The sequence below is a fragment of the Carassius carassius genome, chromosome 29 (assembly GCF_963082965.1).
Source record: "Carassius carassius chromosome 29, fCarCar2.1, whole genome shotgun sequence".
NCBI classification, from domain to species: domain Eukaryota; kingdom Metazoa; phylum Chordata; class Actinopteri; order Cypriniformes; family Cyprinidae; genus Carassius; species Carassius carassius.
The window spans coordinates 27,374,626-27,390,036 of NC_081783.1; the positions used below are offsets into that span (position 1 = coordinate 27,374,626).

The following is a 15,411-nucleotide window of genomic DNA, read 5'->3' on the forward strand; positions in this document are numbered from 1 at the left end:
GTTGCTACATATTTTATGGTGGAGTTTAATTTGGGCAGCGTTCAAACTTTGTTTTTGTGAGCAATATTCATTGTCATATTCATGCCTATTTTTGGATGTTAATATTATGTATGCGCATTTTTGAATTGTGAGTTAAGTCGCGCTGCGAGCGAACTCATTCGGCACAAAGCCAGCTGTTCAGCACTAACAGTCTCTAGAAATACCTATAGTCACTGTTATTTTAATAAAGTTAAACTGCAGTATAATGTTAAAAGTCTCCTGTTAAGAAAGACCAAGATCTCTCTGCAGTGAGAACATTTTAATATGAATAATTAAATCTGAACATGAGCGATGTTCCTCTGATTCAGTTAAAAAGGCCTTGTTTATTAAATATCGTTATTGAATTCGTGGTGAACCACAGTGATATTCAAAAATAAACGATAAAAACTCCTGGTCTAAAATTGGCTTTGCTACCCGATTGTAAACCTAAAACATTTAAATCATAAGTGCTATTTGGTTAAATGTTTATGGGAGTCAACAGATGGACAAAACCTGTTGTTAACAGTCGTGTGTTTGTCAGTGAAAGGTTCCTGTCTCACACGCCGTTTAATATAGCACCTCTAGGGTCATAAAACCTTTGTTTGTTATTTGAGATTTTTGATGAAGAAAATCAACCTGACAAACGATCAGATTCTAAGTAATATTGAAATTGGCTGTAATTCCGCTGACTAAACACCAGAGGGGGGGTCATTTGTTTAGAAGTTTCAAGTTGCCCTGTCTTCTGATTCCAGCTTGCATGAGTGCCATCTCGTGGCCGTTTCAGATAAGGCGCTCTAATTACTCATCTCTATTTCCCTGCGATTTATTGAATTAGCTGTCTAAATTCTCAATAATTATTTGCATTTACAGCTTTGTTCGTGCAAATATTATTTCAGTATTAGACTTTTTTTTTTTTTTCTTTTTTTTTTTTTAGCCTGCCTTTGTTCACATTTACTTTGAATTTGGTTCAAACATGATTTGAATTAGAATTTTATTGTTTAATAGTGAAAATTAAGTGTCTCAGGCCAACCACTGATTAACCCACTTAGAAGGAAGTAAGCCATCTAGTGGAAGTCACCTGTTAAGTCAGATCACAGCCTGCAGCTCTCTGATCTCTCTCTGTTCAATTCTGTTCTGAATTGCTTATGTCTACTTTTACCCAGTTTGATTAATTTCATAATTATTAATGATACCTTACTGTTACCATTGGTTATTATAGGATGTTATTCAGATTTTCATTTTAATTCTTCTTACATGCTTATTTTAAATTTCAATTTAAACCAGTTTTGAATTTTTAATTTGAATTAAGTTTTCTGCTCACCAGGTTAGGCACAGAGAGGGAGTACGCCCCCTTGTGGTCAAAACCAGCTACTACTTCTCCCGTGTTTCATTCCTGTCTTTTCCTTCTCTCTTTTGGCTTAGGTTATTTTGATAATTACCATCATCATAATTCCTTTTCGTTGTTTTATCATTATTAGGTAAAGCTGTTACCTCTCATTTCTACATATATATATTTACTCAGTTGATGATTAAACAAAACAAACCTTAATTCAGTTTAAGTTTCCTTTGTTCATCCTTTGTGTATTGGATTTGTAGAACTCCCTTGGTGATTGGACAGTCATCTCAGGTTTCCAGTGAGCAAGGGGGCCGACTGGCGTTACCAACACTGGCTGTGAGTGAAACTCGGTTCCTCTTATCTCTGTCCGTTGCGGCACGCAGTGGAAGACATCAGCAATTTGGCACTCCAACGGTAGTCAATCAGTCCAGCCGACACACGACGCAATCTCTGGGACTAGTACCTAAACCTGGGCCTAAATCGGGGCCACTCTCTTTTTAAGAGAGGGTTCTGGGGAACAGCCCAATTTTGTAGTGCTGTCTGGCGGTTGACATCTTGGTGTTGCCCGGTTGTGTTAAAAGTCCCAAGCTGTTTGAGAGGGCGCAGCGCCAGAGTAACGGAGGGCCAGTGACACTGCGGTTGAGTGTTTGGGAGCGCTAGGGAGGCTGACTGTGCCGCTGGTTTCCACCAGGTGAACCAAATTTGATAAAACCTATCCATTTATTATAAGGCACAGAATATTAGATATTCCCCCAGATATATATGTTAAGTGTTTGGTCCATTTTCCTCTCTAAGCCACACCCTTTTCCTAGGTCTCTTATTCCCATAGCCACACGTTCTGTAGGCCCTAGCAGAAACTCTTGCGAAAAGTAGTAGGCTTAGTCCCTTTTATTCTTTACCTAACACTTCCAGCGTTCTTATTCAGTCCATTTCATTGCAGACCAATCTATTTGGTGTTTTGTTTTCACTGTGCTCTTTCCCATCTTCACCTTTTTGCATGCTGTTGTGATTTTGTTTCTTACAGTTCACCGAGAGACTCCAAGGAGAGCTAAGTAGTAGAGCGACAACCGAGCAGCCGGTGTCACCAGGTGACCCACGAGGCTACCCCCTGTCAAGTCTCTATTTTGGGCCGACCCTTAATTGGACCCGCCTAACTGTCTGCATCAGTTAGCCGAAATTCGTATAGACGGCATAGCCCGTACAATAGCTCGTTAACCTGAGAACAAACTTGCATTGGCCTCTTTGTGTGTGTGCTGTGCTTCTCTCGTCCGCAGTGAGCCAGGATGTCGCGGTCATCCAGTCCCGCAGTCCCTTGGGACCAGCTAACAACATGGCTGGAGACGATGACGACCTCCTTCCTGCCCAAGGACACCTGTGACCTGCAGCACTTGAGCCAGAGACAACTGGACACTGAGATGGACCAGCTGATGGCAAACGATCCGACGCAGAGTTACTCGCAGAAAGAACTCGCCAGGATCACAGGGATCTTGGCTCACCTCCTCATCGCCCAGGCACGGATCAGCGAAAAGAGCAACCACGAGCTGGAGCAGGAAGCCACGGCTCTAAGACTTCAGGCAGAGGACGCCCTAAAGCATCAGGCCCACACCCAGAGTCGTCTAGATCAGCTGCTTCTCGAGACCCAAGACCAGCACGAGAAAGAGAACGCCACAGATCCAGAGCTACAAAAAGAAGTGGAAAGACTTCAAAATGCCCTGGAGAATCTTCGTCTGGACACAGACAAAAGAGAACATTTGGAGAGAGAAGCCCGAGAGGGACTCGAGGCAAAGCTCCGACAAGGTGAAGCCCTCCTTGAAAGGGCTGAAATCGAACTGAAAGAAAGAGATGCTAAAGCTAAGGCCTATGAAAATCACCTGAAAATGGCCCGAGCTGAAATCCATGACCTTACGCAGCGTAAAGACTTTCTAATAGATGAACTTGACATGGTTCACAGAGAACTGAAACATTCTTATAAACTGCAAAGTGAACAGAAAGAGGAAACACACTCCACAGAGTTTCCCCTGGCCAGTGAACCCCAGCCTTTCAGCCAAGAACTTCGAGCTGAAAAAGGGGGTGAAAGCCTGCTTCTCAAAATGTCACCAGCCAGCCTCCACGAACCCCTGTCAGCAGTAGGGGAGGGAAAACCCTTCCAGAAAGTCCGGGTCACCGGCCACGGACCCATAACTCCCAAAGAACTGGACAAGCTGGCTAGAAACATCCCTACGTTCAACCCAGATCCTGCAGGAGGCCACGACATTCACACTTACTTACAAGATATAGACTTTCACTTACAAACTGTCACCAACGTAACCACTTGGGACAAGCTGTACCTGCTCAGAATTACGTCCAGTCGTGAGGTACGCAGTTCCTTAGACCGTCAACCAGAGACTGTCAAAGCAGACTACCAGCAACTGTGAAAAGCTTTGGTGCGTGAATTCTCTGATCCAGAATCAGACCAAGGGCTAGTAACCGCAATGGACCTCAAGCAAGGTCGACTTGAAACTCCACCAAATTTCTATAACCGACTGCGACGTGCCTACTTCGGAGCAAGAAATGAACCAGGCATGGAGGAAGACGTTAACTTCCGAACTTTGTTTCTTCGAAACCTCCATCCTACTGTCAGCCACCATTTGGGAGTGTTAGCGTGCCCGCGTAGCATGTCAACGCAACAGTTACGTGATTTAACACATAAGGCTTACACCAAACAAAAGACTGTGTCAGAAAAGACTGTAAAACACCCAACTATTTGCCCTGTCTCTGAGTCCTCTTCAGAGTTGACCCTAGAGGGCGCCCAACAGCACCACAGTTATAGACCCAGCAACCGAGAGTCAAGACCGTTCCAAGCCAGCAGAGGGCAGCGCGGTCGCCGGTGGTGGTGCCCGTCCGAGGCACCAGAACGACCGCTCTGGAGTATCCTGGGACCGGCCTCGCCCCTCCCACAACCAAAAGGGGGGGGCCACCTGGGAAGCCGGCCGGCGACCCAGAAATAGCCGACCTCAAGCCTCCAGAACACCAAGCCCAGAAAGCCGGGAGGGGGAACACTCTCGAAGTGATGCTTGGAAACTCAAGGCTGAACCAACATCTAACAAGGAAAGTGCAGCCATGTCCGAAGCTGCAGAACTTCTGAGTATACTGAGAGAGTTCCTTCAAAAGAAACCTCACAAGGAAGACAAGAAGGATAAACCAGACACCGCATGACTAAACCTTATGCCTGAAACCAACACCACTCCCCACGTCTCCGCAACGTAACCAAGCACACAGAACACTGTTTTTCAACCACTAACTAATGAACTAGCTGTTGCATCATCAAACAATAGCAACACCCACTCAGTCCAGCTGACGCCTGCAGCCCCTGACCAAGAACGCATCATCCCACGCACTGACATGCCAGAATGTGCTGTTTTGGTCATCTGTACCCACAACACAACACACAAAACATACCCTAACTGCTTATCGATCAACACACAAGCCCCAACACCAAAACTCCTGGGGAACCTGATCGAGAAGTGAGTGGCTCGGAAACTCTACCTAACCATCACTTTAGAAAAGGAAATGAGACTCGAAGCCCTTGTGGACACGGGCTCAGACCTCACGTTGATTTTGGCTCAACTATTTGATAAGCTCAAATTTGAAGCTCAGAGACAGAATCGAACTCTTAATTTCCACACTTGCGAACTGAATGTGCAGTCATACAGCCAAAATGACATCCAGCTCAGAAATGTAGCTCCCATCCACCTGACGATCGGTCCTATGAGTCTAGTACATCCTATTTATGTCTCACCAATGAACAATTATTCATTTCTCATCGGGAAAGACCTGCTAGATCACTTTGAGCCTTTACTAGACTTCAAACAGCTCAAAGTCTGGGCTCAAGTGCGAGAACCTCTTCCCCTCCAGCCACACAGGTCGCTGGTACCAGACTGTCAGGTCACAGAGGTCACAGGAATTCCCACGGTGCCAGACTGTCAGGTCACAGAGGTCACGGGAACCCCAGCAGCCAGCCATGGGTACCCAGCCTCAACAACGAACCAAGGCTCAAGCTCAATCCTCTGCACCTTCAAGGCCACCAAAGACTCTGATACCTACTGCCCCAAAACCGAACTGCAGCTGCATGATATAACCACAGCGGACAGTATTCTGGCCATATGGGCAGACAACTCAGCCATTAGTCTCTCACTATACAATGCAATCATTGAGAAGACACCTGACCTCCCTTATACCAGCAAGCGCACACGTTTCCCTTTGAACTCACACCCATCCTCTATGGTGTCTGCCAGAGGAATCTGCACTTTGCACGTGAGATGGAATTACCGATGCCTGACTCATTATTTCCTGGTCCTTCCGGACCTGCCCCACGATGTTTACATTGGAGCAGACCTCTTGATTCGCCTCAAGGCTCATGTGGACATTTGTATGGGCCCCATTGACTTTGCAGCGTTTCCATCAACCATGACAACCTCATGTCAGGGCAGACCATTCCAGAAGTCTGCATCTTAGTCAACGAACAGGAAACGGTGGTACCAGCTTACACCAAAGGGGTCGCTATTCGGCTCAACATGCGATGGGGTCAAACCTTAAACCACACGCTGGGTTTCTTCCAACCCTCACCTGAATGTGTGGAACTCGGACTCACAATGGAAGCCACACCCCTCACTGAAGTGTCATCTCGTGTAGTATACATCCTGTTCAACAACTGCACGGCAACTAACATCAACATTCCCAAGGCCTACCGGCTGGGATGGCTAGTGAGCCATGACTTTCATGACTTTGAACTTGTACTACCCGTCATTGGGCCCATTCCACCTGCACTGATACCCGAAGGGAGTACAGACAACACATTGTTCACTGCACCCTTCAAACTCATCACCATCACATCTGTCATGTCGGTGTCCAAAGACCAGGTGTGCAGAACGGAGCTGACCGAGGACCAACACCTCACAATATACACAGTCTCCCACCAAAACATCGGTGAGGCTAATGAACCTACTACACCTCTCAATACCAAATCGACTGATGACACACCGACAGAGGAGCCTTACCCAGGTTTTGAATCTCAAGTGCAGCAAATTCTACAAGACGCTAATGCACTTCAGAGCGATACTGATCGTCAAGGACTCAGACAAGTTCTGTACAAGTTCAAAGAATCCTTTGCCAAAGACTCTTTAGACTGTGGTCTCACCAACCTCCAAATGGTGCGCATCCCTACGCACCCTGATGCTCCTCCCACTTTTGTCAAACAGTACAAGATTCCCATCGCCTCACACGAACCAGTGCAGGAGATTATTGAATCTATGCTTGAGAAGGGTGTCATCCGTCCATGCAACAGCACCTACTGAGCCCCCATCTGGCCCGTCCTCAAACCTAATGGCAAATGGCGACCCACCATTGACTACAGGAAACTGAATCAACAGGTGCCGTTGTCAAGCTGGCCCATGACCCAGCTAGTACAAGAAATACCCCGAATCAGAGGAGCCACAATCTTCTCTACACTTGATGTGGCCTCTGGATTCTGGACCATTCCGGTGCACCCGGAAGACCAACACAAGTTGGCATTCACATTTGGCAACCGACAGTTCACCTTCAACAGGTGTCCGTTCGGCTACGCCAACTCACCAGCTGAATTCAACATCTTTCTGAACAAAGCCTGCCCAGACGCTGATGTTCTCATGAAGAGCACAACGGTGGCCGACCACCTGAAAGAAATAGACTATGTTTTGAACCAATTGTCCACCGCCGGAACCAAGATCGCCCTCCACAAAGGACAGTGGTGCCGAACTAAGGTTAACTACGTGGGCCTGCTCATCGGATCCCAAGGCATTGAACCTCAGTCAAACCGCATTCATGCCATTCAAAACATCAAGCCTCCCACTAACGTCTCTGAGCTGCGGAGTTTTCTAGGGGTATGCAATTACTCTCGACAGTTCATCGAAAACTACATTGAAAACGACATTGCCAGACCTCTGACAGCTCTGCTAAAAAAAGACTGCCCTTTCGTCTGGTCGAAGGCTCAAGAACACGCCATGAAAGAACTAAAAAGACATTTATGCACAGCTCCATGTCTTGCTTACCCTGATCCACAAAAGGAATTCTACCTGGAAGCTGGGTTTTTTCGACCAATGCCTCAGTGCTGGCCTTTACCAACGGCATGACCAAGACAAGAAAGTTGTTGCCTATGCCAGCAAGACACCGCTTCCACCAGAGTGTAAGTTCTCAGACTGTGAAAAAGCTCTGCTCTGCACTGTATGGGCCATTCAGCGATTCTCCAATTACATTGGGGCACAGAAAGTTATCATAGAGACTTGCCACCAGCCAGTAATGTTCCTCAACAGCCAGCGAATCCGAGATGGCGTGGTCACCAACTCACGCATAGCCACATGGTTAATGGCTCTCCAAGGACGCAATGTTGAGGCACGGTATGCACAGAATCACAAGTCTGCACTGGGCAATGGCCTGGCCGCATCCCAAAACTGCTCTGATAACACATCTGCGGAAGACATGGGTGTACAAGAACCCCAACAGCAACAACCAACCTGTCACAGGTACTTTGAAGAGGATGCGCTTCAAGGCATGCTGACAGCCTACGTCGATGGATGCTCCTACAACCACGACGGCATCCTTAAGGCAGGTGCAGGAGTGCTGTGGGTCAACGACCAGCCATGGCCCCCACAACACTTCAAATTAGGTCCCCAGTCATCACAATATGCAGAGATAGCAGCCATTCTCATAACTCTGCAGATCGCAGCAGCCCATGACATCAGAGAAATCCTCCTCTGTACAGACTCTAACTATGCCAGACTCAGTTTTGTGTGCCACCTTCCAGGCTGGAAACAGAATGGTTTCAAAACGGCAAACAACAAGCCAGTCAAACACCAACACCTGTTCCAGGAATGTGATAACATCACAAAAATGCACAATATGACAGTGTACTGGAAGAAGGTAAAAGGACACTCGAAGCTACCAGGGCTGGACAAAGACTTAAATGATCAAACCGACGCCCTCGCCAAAACAGGCGCACTACATGGGGAGGTGTGGTCACCCCCAGAACCCACACCCAGCCTCGATGTTGCAGTGTTAACCCGCAGCAAACGACCTTCACCTGTGGCAGTGCCCGCCTCACAGCCGCTATCGCTTACTCCGCAGATTTCCAACAATGACATTGCGGATATGCAAGCCTCTGACACTGCCATAAAGGAAATTCTTAACCACCTCTCTGACCCCTCCAACCACCCTATCACTGAGGTTGAGCTCAATGATGACTCGTGCATCCGACACCTATATAACACCAGACACATGTTGCGTGTCCAAGACGACATTCTGTGGTTTGCACCTGATGACAACACATCGCCACGGCTCGTGGTGCCACGATGCCAAAAGGGGGTAATGCTAATGTACGCCCACGACACACCATGTGCTGGACACCACGGTGCCAGAGCCACGTATGACACACTGAGACAGGTGGCATTTTGGCCCGGCATGCAGCAAGAGGTGGCAGAGTATGTCAGAGAATGTCTGGTGTGCTGCCAGTTCACACCAGCGAACCCAAACCACAGAGCCCCACTGCAACACAGAGGGATCACGTTCCCGTGGTCAGACCTCCAAATAGACTGGGTAGGACCCCTGCCCAGGTCAACAAGAGGCAACAAGTACTTTCTCACGGTGATGTGCCAGTTTACCAAGTGGGTAGAGTGTCCGCCAGCACCCAATGACACTGCTCAAACCACGGCATACCTCCTGATGAACCCTATCTTCTCCCGGTTCGGATTGCCACTGAGAGTCAACTCAGACAGAGGTACCCACTTCACGGCCGAGATCATGCAACAGATCTGGAAATGCCTAGGGGTACAAGCCAAACTACACATCAGCCACCATCCAATCGCGTCTGGCCAGGTAGAGAGATCGAACAGAGCTGTGGTCGCCATGCTGAAAAAGTATGTGTCTGCTAACCAGAAAGACTGGGATGTGAAACTACCCCTTGGGCTGATGGCCATCAGAGCCACCCCACAAGAATCAACACGGGTGTCCTCTTTTGAACTCATGACTGGGCGGCAGATGACCCTGCCACTACACTTGCTGTATCAACCAGGAGACTCCAACCTTGTCACAGCTTACACCACATTCCAGTATCTTGACGAGCTCCATAGACACTTGAAAACAACTTTTGCTTTTGCCCAGCAACACCTGCAAAAAAGCACCAGAAAGCATACTACGACCGGAAAGCGTCACACCAGGAACTGAATGTGGGCGGCAGGGTCTTGTATTACAGCTTCGCCCCGCCACCTCAGACAGGCCCCCAGCGGCTGTCAAAGAAATTCCTGCCACACTGGACGGGACCTCATGAGATTATGAACAAACTCTCCCCAGTTGCGTACCAAATCCAGCTAAGCCGGGGATCGAGAGAACCAGTTCTCAAATGGTTCCACCGTAACCAGATTAAGAGACATGTGGCCACTAGCAGAGAAAGACAGGGAGGGGCCAATGCAAGCTAAACTCAACCGCCGCCATCGAAGCAAAAAGACTGTCCCATCCAACCCGGGACAAACCTCACTGACCTGTTCCATCGCTCTCTTTTCTTCTCTATCTCTCTCTCTCTGGCCTGTAACAGGATGCTGCTGTGGATTGTCATCCTGTGCCTCCAGTCAACCAGAGGCCAGCCGGCATCAGACATCATCACACCGGGTCCGGCCTCGGGCATTGTATTGAGAGAACAACCAGGACTCCTGATCACGCATTGTCGGACGTACACCCAGAAAGTATACGTTCGTCTCGACCCCCGTAACGTCTACAGAGCATACTACCCCCGAGCAGTAGCCCAGTACAGCTGGGCCGGTGCCCGTTGGACAGAGGACTCCCTCCAGCACGCCAAGGCCGAATGTCAAGCACATGCTCAACCAACTTGAGAAGATGACTGTTACCCAGGCGGAATTAGGTGGACACAACCGCCGCTCCAAACGTTTCCTGGGAGCGTTGCTCGGAGCCACCGCTGCTGTAGGAACTCTGTTCAACATTGGTATGTCCAGTGTCAATGCAGTAAACATTGCCACTGTGAGACGGCATGTGGCTGAAATTCAGACTGAACTTCCACAGCTAAAAGAGCAACTCACTACACAGAGTGCATCCTTGCAAACCATTGGAAAGACTGTGAAAGGAACGGTGGTCATTCTCAACACTCACAGTGTGCTGTTGAACCAGACCGTGAACTCCATGAAACAGCTGTTCACTGTCTTCCAAAATGACTTTGCCCAAACGCAGCTGGTCACAGCATTAATGACTGACATGTTACGAGAAGTGAGTTCCTCCATCGACAGTCTAGCCATGGGAAGAATTCCACCATACCTGATACCCTTAAGCCTGGTGCAAAATGTGCTGGCTTCCGCCATCACCACACCCACTGATCCTATGCAAATCCACCTTGCCTACTCTCTGGGTAGCGCTATTCCCCTGTACGTGGATCCTGAGCAGAAGGAGATGAGTTTCCTACTGAACTTACCCATCATAGAGTCGAGCCGAATCTACAGACTCAAAGACATTGTTAATGTGGGGTTCTGGAAGGATAACACTCATATCAAGATACGTACCCCTAAGGTGGTGGCGTACCATGACAGCAACACCCAGCTGTACTTAGCCCCAAACCTGCACATGTGCACCCTGACTAAAGATATCCACTACCTCTGCGCCAGCAAACCGTTTCTCAGAGACAATACTGATGGAATCTGTGGGTTGCAACCCATGATCAGCAACACGCGTTGCCCTGCCGACGCCTAGCCTCGCAGCCAAGTCACAGAGACACAAGCTGAGATTGTAGGTGATAGATGGCTCGTTAACACCCCAGTACGTACCGCTACACTGACCTACGACCAGCATGACACAGCCACCCGTGTCAACCTGCTTGACCAGAGCATGTGGATTCAAGTCCCACGAGGGGCCATCCTCCACCTTGACGATCTTGCCTTATACCATCTTCCGAGTGAAGAGTACCAGTCAGAACTAGAAATCCCATCCTTCTTCAAGAACTACAACTTCACCCTAGGTCTAGAGTTAGAACTGTGGATTGAAAAAGGGGGGCCTCAGCTCATTGACATTGCTCCCGTCAACGCAGCCCTCCAAGCCTTGTCTCGATTGCCCATCCTGAACACCTCACCTGTTGTCCTAGCCTGGACTGCAGTTGACACAGCACTGTTTATCTCCATGGTCGTCGGCCACACCCTGACCCTTGGCGTGGCCTTAGTCCTATACAGGAAACTCAACGAGGTGTGAATCTCTGCAGCCAAACTCAAGACAGCCAGGATTGGAAGTCTCCAATGGAAACCTCGGAGGGAAGGTACCACACCAGAGACGGATAGGGACCTCATCGAGCTGAGTCCTCAGCCCTAACAAACACCTGCTATCTGACTGTCATGATTCACCTGCCATCCGGCCATTGTGATGGGTGTTGTCCGATAATGACCACAAGGCATTATCCAACAACAAAGGGGGAATGTAACCCCAATGAGCGGATGGTATTCAACCATCTGGTCCATATGAATGAATCCTGACTCTCTAACACATTCTGCACTCAAAGACCAGAATGCGAGTTAAAGAAAATACAACGGACTTTCGTTTTACGACATCTTCCAACATAACTCACCACCCGGGCGCCACCATGACGGCAACATCCTGGCGTGGATGAGAATTATAACGCCTCTGAGACTATCCAGAAGATACAAGATCGAACTTCGAAGGAAAGACAAACACCCGCCCTTTTCACTCACGGCGCGACCACACAGTCCACAGAACGGACACACACACATTCAGTAACAGGCACGAGCATTTTGGCCAGCCATGGGCCTGTTTCCATAAAACTACCTCTAAATGTATTTTTAATGTCTCCCTTTTTGTGCTCAAATGTATGTATGTGGCATAGTGGAATATATAAATGTTACTGTGTGTTTAATCAAACTTTATATGCATGTAGTTAGGAAAAACTCTGTATCTCTGTATACGTGATTTGCAAAATCATAGTTTTTGGTGTCTGGATAATCGTAAAAACATGACTGTAACGAATCTTGACAGCAAATTACAAAAAGATGCATTGTTTCAGAGGAACAATCTTGCTTAGGAAAAATTTTTAATTTTGTCATCGCCATAAATTAGACCAGTGGGCGGAAATCAGCAAACAAAGAAGATTTTTCCCGCCTCAGTTTCTTACACTTCATTGGTTTAGACGGAAAAATAGGTGTAAACCTACTTTTACATAAAAACAAAGGGAAGCCGGTGTTCTTGGCATTCCGCCAGAGAAAGAGGGGGTTCTCAGCTTCGCAACCGGACTTCAAGAAGTTTCTCCGTTTGTTCTTCTTTACTTTTCGTTTCATTTTAGTTTTCTTCGTTGTCTTCTGATATTTGACTTTGTTCAATTGTCTTCACGAGCCAAACGAACTAAAGTCTAATCATCTTTTGGCAAAGTTTACCTTCGTGTGAGCTCACGCATCATCTGCTCTGGAAAGAACGACGCTGAAGCCGCACCGACTGACAATTTGAACTCAGCTACACACAAGAGCCAGATCAAAGCAAGTACTTTCTTATATCGCAACTTCAAATTGCTGTTTAAGGTTGTCCAGGCTATTCCATGTTTGTGAAATTATTCAATGACTTGGGGTCTCTTGAAAAGTTAACTGTTTGAATAGTGTCACGCTGAGATTTCACTCTCTCTCTCTCTCCACTTTCTCTCTCTCATTTCTCATTACTATTCCTGTTCGTTTATCTTGTTTAAATTGTACTGTTTGTTTTGCTATATACTCATATTTACTCCGTGTGAAGTGTAGTTATTGACTCTTTAGTCTGTTTTTATTAAATACCATAATTTGCTTGAATTGAACTGTTTTATTGCTCATCGAGATTGAAGTCCCTGAATCGTGTGATCTAAGCTACAAGCTTTGTTTTCTATAGATTGATTTTAGTAATCTAAATAGTACAGACACAGAAAATATTGTTTTTCCTGATCAGAAGATTAATATTTCTTGGAGTTTGTAAGAAGGGTATTTTTATTGAATTTTGATAAGGAAGTCCAGCTTCCAGTTCGCGGGACGAACAGATTGTCTAGATTAACTTAAATTAATTCTAGTAAAGGTTACCTTCAAATGATTAAATATTATCTCTTTGGGTAATGTAATATTTGTAAGCAATAAGCACATATTCATAGACTCATGAATATTCACTTCATTTGAGTTAATTATTCCCCAGAAAGTGATTGTTGCTACACGTGTATGCATGTGTTTCATATTCAAAGGTCCAGTCTCTCAGGAGCCTTAGACAGCCTCCCTGACCTAGTCACCGTCATATCACCTGATGCTGGAGGCACTGGAACTTCCCTGAGGTGTGAACGGTTGAGTCGCAGCCGTCCTCCCTCCGGGTTCTCCACCTCGTATGAGCATGGTGTCTGTGCCTGACTAACAACAGTCCCTTTTGTGTGTGTGGGTTTGATCCACACATGCTGTCCAAGCTGGAGAGGTGGTAAGGTTTGAGTACAGTGTCTCCGATTGAACGTTTGTTGCTGTTGCAATTTCAACACTGTGTCCTTTTCTCTGAACCTCTCAAGATCAGGCCACCTTGGTTGTAACTGCTCCGATGATATGGGGACTGGTGTTTTAATTCTCCTCCCCATAAGCAGTTGTGCTGGGGAGCTCCCATGTGCCAATGGAGTGGCCCTGTAGGCCAGCAGAGCTTTGTGGAAATCTCCTTCTTTCACTAAGAGAGATTTCACTGTTCTAACGGCCCGTTCAGCCTCCCCATTGCTGCGGGGGTGACGGGGACTGCTTGTCACATGGGCAAAGTCATAATCCTGTGCAAACTGAGCGAAATCGTGGCAGGAGAATTGCGGACCATTGTCCGTGACAAGCACTTCTGGGCATCCATATCTGGCAAACACAGCTTTAAGTCTAGCAATAGTCTGTTTTGCTGATGTGCTGCCAGGTAGGGAACAAACTTGGATATAGCGAGAGAAGTAGTCTATCACAACTAAATAGTTCCCATTCTGCCATTGGAACAGATCAGCAGCAACCCTCTGCCATGGTCTGGGAGGTCATCTAGTCATACAGACACTGTCTGTTTTTGTGTCAGGACCCCTCCGAGTCCATATGACGAAGCATCTGCTGATACCATAGTTTCATGATTTGGGCTGTACTGGGCTAACACAGTCTCTGATCCCAATCATCTGCCACATCTTTTGGCTCTGGCATCTCCAGGATTGCCTTTATTTTTCCTGGATCCATTTATGACATGACCCAGGAAACGGATCTCTGTCAGGGCAAACTGGCATTTCTCATTTAGAGTAAGCCCAGCCTCTCTGAATTTCTGTAGCACCCTGTGCAGTCTGTCATCGTGCTCTGCCCGGTCTTTTCCTATGACCAGGACATCATCAGCGCTCTCATTCAGACGGGTTAAATCCACGCAAATACGAATTTTCCCAGACGTTTTCACTATGTGGACAATGCCCGCACACCATTCAGTCGGTTCTTCTACCCGAGCTATGACCCCCATCTTCTCCATACGGTCTAGTTCCTCTTTGACTTTGGCCCGGAGAGGAATGGCCATGCGTCGCGGGGCCGAGAGGGCATAGGGTGCCGCGTTGTCTCTCAGCTTAATTTTATACTCCCCTTTAAGGTTACCCAGCCCTTTAAATACCTCGGGGTAAGTGGAGCGAAAGTGCTTTTCTGCACCGTCAATGCTATTGAGCTGAGGGATCATCTGTAGTCTGCAGATAGCTGGGAGGCCCAATAAGGGAATAGTCAGGTCCTTGACGATGAACACCTCCTCCTCAATCTTTCTGTCCCCTCTCTGAATGACCGCATGCACTTGCCCTTTTACGTCCAGAGGTTGGTTGGCGGGGCCCAGCAGGGGTCTGCACGGCGCTGAGTGTCTGCCATATCTATCCTGTTTGAATTCTGTTTCTGGGATAGCCGTCGCAGACGCACCTGTGTCTACTTTAAAGCGCAACGGGTGCCATTTATGGTGAGTTTTTCAGTCCATGTGGATGACTGTGGATAGTCAACCGCACCCAGATAAGCCGCCTCATCCAGTTCAATTGA

General features: G+C 47.4%; 1 pseudogene; it reads left to right on the top strand.

The window, feature by feature from the left end:
• Nucleotides 1-2,637: 2,637 nt before the first annotated feature.
• On the top strand, nucleotides 2,638-4,367 carry LOC132110036 (uncharacterized; annotated as a pseudogene).
• The last annotated feature ends 11,044 nt before the right edge of the window (nucleotides 4,368-15,411 follow it).